Source organism: Eleginops maclovinus, chromosome 7, assembly GCF_036324505.1.
Source record: "Eleginops maclovinus isolate JMC-PN-2008 ecotype Puerto Natales chromosome 7, JC_Emac_rtc_rv5, whole genome shotgun sequence".
NCBI lineage: Eukaryota > Metazoa > Chordata > Actinopteri > Perciformes > Eleginopidae > Eleginops > Eleginops maclovinus.
The window spans coordinates 26,211,627-26,219,147 of NC_086355.1; positions in this window are offsets into that span (position 1 = coordinate 26,211,627).

Below are 7,521 nucleotides of genomic sequence, written 5' to 3' on the forward strand. Positions count from 1 at the left end.
AGTAGCATCACACGGTGACCAGTTCATGGTAGTACAGTGAGAAGGACAATAACTGTAAGGCTTGAATATACAAGACTAGAACACTGTGTGACATTTGTTTTCCAACATGTTTTTACTTACTGTATAAGAGAGATGAGATAAAAATGAAAAAAGAAATGTTAGCTAGCCAAATAGCCAGTGGGTGTATTCTGCAGTTTCTTTGAAAAACTAACACACATCAGAAAACAGTAAGTCTGTTTTCTGATGTTTGTTAGTCTGTCTCATGATAAACCTGACCTTTGCACTAAGCAGAACCAGGTCCCTAATATTTAATTATTGTATCCAATTTAAAGTAATCTGTGCTATATGTCAGGTGAAAGTTTTTGTTTTCCCTACTGACCTAAAGAAAACCTTTACATAAACTGAACAACAACATCCGGGACATTACAAAGACATGAAGTCACAGCCCTGGTGCGTCTCTCTGTGAGGACAGAGTGTCTCCAGTCCACACAGGATTATTCTTCCAATGTAACTGATAACCAACCCGTTATCTAAACTGTGATTGGTGGATACTGAAAGGTTGTGGGTGGTGACGTAGTCTCCCTAGGTGATGGACGCTCATCTGTTTGTCAGACATTAAAGTTATAGTAATGTGTATTATCCTTTTCAACTCTTCCCTTTCATCAGTCTCTTCTGAACACACCACAAGTGTTGTATTTAGGATCGGCTTGATCTACGTCTCAAATTAATCATACATTTAGGATTTTAGAATTAGTGATGCCTTGTACGTTGTACATATAAATGACCATACCATTTTGCTCCGACTGTTTCATATATCTTAGTCAATGATGTTGCAGTTAACAAGTATACCAAACAGGCAAGCTTATAATATTAATATATTTATTGATTTTATTATATTTATTCTTATAATATTAAGATACTAATAATAAATATATTAACAGTAATAAGCTGTATGTTATTTTTATTTGATTAATAGTTCCATAAGTTCTCCAATACAGCGAAACAAATCTGTTTCATTTGTTGAATGAAAGTTGTTTGTGGAGAAAACTTAAAATGCTCCAACATTGCTGACGGCAGCACGGTGGTGTGTGTGTGCTACAGGAGGCTCCACTGTGCCGCTACGTCTTTAATAACTACAGCTTTATACATCCTACAGCAATGCAGCTCCTCTCTGCAATATAGAATTATTTGAAGATGTTGGGATGTCAGTCCGTGCATTCCTCATGTGTTGAACTGCTCAGCTCCACACTGTGGACATGAATGAAAGCTGGTATGAGAGGGATAGAGAGTGTGTGTGACCAGCAGGGGGCGCAGTGCTACACGTCTCAGACACATTCATCACCTCACTGTACTGCTGAGCCTATATATTCAACTGAATACTCCTAACTATGGTTCAGTTATTATATGAATGTTTCATATTATATTCAATATATGACAATAGCAGCAAAGAACAGCAAACTGTACATGTGGTCTCGTCAGTGCAGGACATTATCAGCCAGGCATTATCCTGGGAGGTTTTAAAACTAAGAAGTTTACATCTTTAAAATTACCCATTTCAATAAGTTAAAGGCCAACTGTATATTTATATGAACAATGCCTTGCAACCCTCTATGAATATTTCGCAACCACTGTTGTTTAATCTGCCACGTTACATTGACAGAAACAATGTGTACCTACATTAATGTAATATGGCTAATGTTTGATACTATCCATGCTTTCAAAGTCAAATGATATTGGGATTTTTTTTGGGATGTACGCACGCACGCACGCACGCACGCACGCACGCACGCACGCACACAAAAACACTAAGGACTAATGGCTGACTTCCTTCTCGTATTGTCTCTGCATCTTCAGGCTGTCTACCCTGAACATGTATGTCAATCAAATGTTCCCATGGCAACCTGGTAAATTAAAGTACTCCAGGGGCCCATGAAAGATAACTTTCTTCTAACCATACATATTTAATTAGATTATTGTTTTATTGATCCCAGTTTAGGAAATGTTTAAGTATTGACAAACACTTTCTTTGTTTATATGCTGTTTTGCGTCATTGAAATTTGCCATTAAACAGTTTATTGATATAAATATTTTAGCCGACATCTATTTAACTTTAGGAAATTCCAAGATGGGTTTTCACCTGATCCAGCAGCAGTTTGAACCGAGCTAATAGGAAAATGTTTCTTTGGTGCCTTCTCTACGATGGCCATGTCTGCAGACATCAAAGTGGACCCTGTGTGAAAAGGAACAATGGTGTGGTCACACATGGAGGGTTGTGTTTTGTGGAAAGACTCCAAAGACTTGGAGCCAGTGGGGATCCAACAGGCTGGGGCCGGGTCAAGAACAATGTCAACACACTGAGAGAAAACCTACTCACAGATACACACTCACAAAAATGTAAAAACAGACAATGGTCACATGTAAAGATAGATCATGGTGACAATAACACTGTGGGTCTGCTGTTATCTTTCCTACTTAAAACTGTAGCCTCTACATGAGAGAATCTCCTCAGGCAACCACTAGCACCTGAACAGAAGACTAAATCATTTCTCAACAATTTCCAAAAGTTGTCAGGGGAGCGGTGAAGGTCTTTCATCACACGCTCGTCACCGCGACGTGAAGAGTGTCAGGCGGAGCACAAAAGCCGACTGTGCTGCTCACACTGTCTAATCACATATGGCATTGTCATCATACAGTGATTTCCTGCCCTGACACAAACTCCACAGCCACTCTGTCATGGAGGTCAAACAGAATTTTCTCAGAGAGGGTCTGAAGATTCAAAGTCACTGTCACGGTCCCCTTGGTGATTTAAACCTGCCCCCCTCCTCTGGTGGGAACATACAAAGCTAAATCCCAACAAAGATGAAGTTTGTAACTCTGAGGATTTGTGTGCAGCAGCAGTTTGAGGAGCGGTTTGCGGGCATTAAGGTCACTGTATTTGGGGTTTGCATCCTAAATGTGTGTGTGTCCTTGTACTTTACGCGAGGCTTTCAATGCTCGGCTTTCTTCACTGACTCTTTATCTGACGTTGGTAGCATTGTCCTGAGCTACATATTTTTAACACACACTTCATTTAGGTAGCTCTGGACAATAATTCTGTTACTGATGTGACAGCATGACTCAGGTTAATTATTTTATTTCAAAAAGTAATAGTAGATGTATTAAGACTTTTTTGTGGATGGACAGGATACTGAAACCCACACCACTGAAATCCTCATAGGATGCAATAAACCATGAAAAACATGCAGCAATTACATTTATAGGTCTGCTTTTGAAAAACCTCCATGATATAAGCAGAGCAGGCTGCTGGATGACTGACAACAATAGAATGTTCTGGAGTCTGCTACATCTGGTGTCTGAGAGCTGCTGCTTATCCAGTTGCTCTTCTCTTGGCGGCTCAGCCTGTTAGCTTGTATGCTGACAGACACATATGACATGCTAAATCACTGACACTATTAGACATGCTTGCTGACCAAACGGTTGACATGCTAGGGTCCTAATCCGCGCTTTGAATTGCTGTGCGCGCCGTGACTAAATGCTTTTGGTCAAACACAAATCATCAGTGTGTAATCCACTTAGCTGTGTGTGTGTGTGTGTGTGTGTGTGTGTGTGTGTGTGTGTGTGTGTGTGTGTGTGTGTGTGTGTGTGTGTGTGCGCGCGTGTGCGTGTGCGTGTGTGTGTGTGTGCGTGTGCGCGCGCGATACAATGATGGCGTATGTGTGTGGTCCAAAATAGCATAACAAACTGTAACATAGCAGCTTTTAAGCTATCCATGGCCTGTAGGTCATGGGGAGGGGGGAAAGGGAGATCGCAGATGCTAATGCTAAAGCTTCTCTTCACCTCATTCCTCACCTGATGATTTAATGACCGTGAAGACGAAACATTTGATACCTGATAAAAAATATTGTCCAATAGCTGTGCATTATTTCAACAGCTTGATGGAAACTGTGCTGCACTGAGCCGTCATCATACCGGCATCACACAGGGAACTGACGCTTTCTATCCTTAATCTTAAAACAAATATCATATTATAAATGCCAAATAGTCTGTCAGCCTAACAATTCTCAGGAACTTGAGTCTAGAACGTGAAAACAAAAAACACTGTTTGTGTGATTAGATATTCTAAACTGGAGGAGCATTCATCCAGCAAAGTGATCAATGACTTTTACTAAACTCTAAAATAATGAATAAACCAAAGTTTACCAGGCAAGGAGACCAGTGCCTTCATGAGGCGTAGTAAAAAACAACAAATAATTTACGTTTTGCGTAATGTAATGTGTAATTTCTGAGTTAAAGTAGACCTTTATTGATCCCCTGAGGGATAGACAGGTGTCAGAGCAGCAACAGCATTACGAGACGAGGAAACACACAGAGAAAAAAACCATGAGAAATAAAACAACGGTTAATAACAGTAAATATGATGATTATTATATGATAGATATACAGTATATAATTAATGCAAGTTAGCAAGTGTGAGTCCAAGGTAAGTACATGTGGTTGAAGGATGGGACACAACTGGAAAGATCCAGTTTTACTTCTACTCAAAAAATCAGTTTGAATTCATTTCATAGCAACTGAACAATGACAAAATGAGAGACGTTAACACTCGAACACACACGGAGCAATAACCCTTCACATGTAAATATGAGCAAAAACCAAATCACGTTTAATGGTGGAGATGAGCAGACAGCAGAACAGTGTGAGCATGTTCCCGTCCTCGGAGCTGTGTGAGCAGCGTTCATGAATTTCAAGGTATTCAGCAGCACTTAAAGGCTCTAACACTGCGCTTAATCCCCTCCACAGAAAAACCAATTTAGCAGTCATAAAGGAGCGCCTGTCCCTCTCCCTCGCCTTCTCACTTCTCTTGCCTCTTCCTCTATCCCAACGATGAGATTAGGCTTATTAAGAGGGGTTATTGTCTGTGGTGTCATGGATACCCAGTTATTACACACTCCGTGGCTGCTCCTCCTCCATTCGCCCTCAAACCTCGCAGGGATTCGTTGCCTCCAAAGTCAAATCAATTATCCCCCCTCCTCCACATTCACCTCTGATATCGTGCCAGACAGGCCGCACACTTCATTGTCAACAAGCAGAGATGGCAAAAGCAGGGGGGGGGAGCGGGGCTCCTCCCATCTTTTAGGAAGTATTCACAGAAACATGGATTCACACCTCGAATCTGTGATGTTCTGTAATAACAAAATAATAGTATGAACAATTGTTTAGCTGAATATGAAAACTGTTGTTGTTTCTGCTCATTCCCCTCTTTGATCAACTGCTCATGAATGAAAAGGAATTGGTATTGAATTGATAGTGATCTCACCTCTGACCTGTTATCTATCCACCAGAGTTATGAGATAATGATTTGTGTTCTTCAGGAACCCCCTGCTGTGTGTGTGCTCACAGCCTGGATGTTAAATCCTGGGGGAGCTTCAGGGCCTACATGGAGCCCCTGCAGACCTGGTCTAAAGAGGGGTGAGAGGGCCAAAAGGGGTGACAGCTTTAAGTGTTCCCCTGCGGGCGTTGCACTTGACCCCAGCTGCCCCTTTGGAACCCTTGTTCACGGCTGATGTCATCCACTTTTTCACTAGCGCAAGTATTTCAAGCAGGCTTTAGAGAGAGCAGCAGCCTGGATACACCTTCAGAGCTCACAAATCATAAGAAAAATACAACCGGCTAAAATAGCCCCCTGCTTAGTGTTACCAGGAATGTCTTTATACCTCTCTGTTGGGTCCCAACAGGAGTTAAGGAGGAGTCAGACCTCTAATCCTGCCCAGAGCCCAGACCAGATCCCCAGAAGCATCGCACCGGCCGTTAACCAGTGCCACCCCGGAGAAAAAGCCTCTTGGAAAGAAATGAAACAGAGAGGAGGAACAGAGGTGAGGAGGACAGAGACACAGGGAGAGAAACAAATTGAGCTTGTGCATGAACAGGTTATCTCGTGTCAATAGACCCTGAACACAAAGGTTTGTATGTGAGAAAAAAGAGGGGGGCTTGGCCTGAGTGGGACTGTGAGGAGTGTGTATGTGCTTGTTTGTATATGTGTATACGCAGAGAGCAGAAAGGTCTGGAACACAGGAGACCCTGGCGACTGATAGGCACTCATGAACCCTCTCCAGCAGGTTAGCGGCGACATAATTAAAAAGATAAACCTTATGAGCAGGGCACAGAGATAAGGGGCGTAATGAGCACAAGGGGGGAGATCCTCCAATGAGAGGATAACAGGGGGGTTAGAAGGCGGTCTCAGGGGAAATAAACCCTGACCTGTCAATCATCTGCAAGAGATAAGTGCGGATATGGAGCCCTGGAGCAGATGTAGGGGAGCATGATCGGTAGTGTAATGTAGTCAGGGGTTTTTAGTGAGGAGGGTCCAACTGCCCAGCAGCCCGTTTCATCAGTTACAAGGGCTGTGTGTCTGGACAGGGTGTGACATTCATGTGTGGGGACTTTTTGTGATTAGGGTGCATCATTAGCACGCTCCACAAGTCCTCAGGACCCTCTGAAGTCCCCACAGTAATCAACGCTGATATTTTGTGAAATAATAATAATGATAAACTTTATTTATATCGCACCAAAATGCTTTCCAGAACAAGACAAGATACATAAAAATAACAATGAGTACAAAATAAAGAACATAATTAAAATCAAGTTATAAAACACCAGCAGAAAGAGTTAGATCACAGAACCATAAAACAACGACTCATGAACAGTGATATCACTAAATGATGCCTAATTAAAAAGATGGGTCTTTAATTTACTTTTCAAAATTCCAACGGGAGGCTATTCCAAGGTTTGGGGCCAAAACACTTGCTTTCTACAATATTAACACATGAACACCAATGGTAAACCAATCCCTTACTCTCATTTCAGCCATGTTTTTAAACTCTTTTTACCTCACTCCTCTCCACCAGCAGGGAGCACTCCATGATTTCTTTCTGTTGTTGCTAAAACCAGTACCTAAGTGGTGAGAATGACTTTAAAACAGTAAAGTTGCATGTCTGTATATAGCTTTCATATTAGAAAGTTAAAGCTCCATCAAGCTGAGAGGATGTGCAGAGTTCATGTGGGCTACCATGAGCTAACACTACACTGGACCTTGGGGGTGTACAGCGTGTACCATCTTCAGATCTGTGTTGCTCAGGTTTGCACATTCAGCACAGAAGCAAATGTGGTGTGAATTTCAGACCAGTGTTCTTTTCGCTTACTTCTCTATTTCCCTGCAGTACCTGGATTATTATGACTGAAATGAACTCCAGTCAGTGCTCGGCTTTAAAGGGTCACTACTATCTGAGCACACCTGCAGTGATCCGGACCCCGGCATCAGCGGGGATGTGTGTTGTGGCCCAGAAAGATTCAGCTCCTTCATGGCCTGCAGCTCGGCCTCACAGCTGCGTGAATAACAGACATGTATTCGTATAGCGAATAATTCCCACCCTTCAAAACACACATATAACAATCTGTTCCAGCTGCAGACGTACGACTCTCTCCCACTCGGGTGTGTAAATGATCTGGGAGCACTCTCTCTTC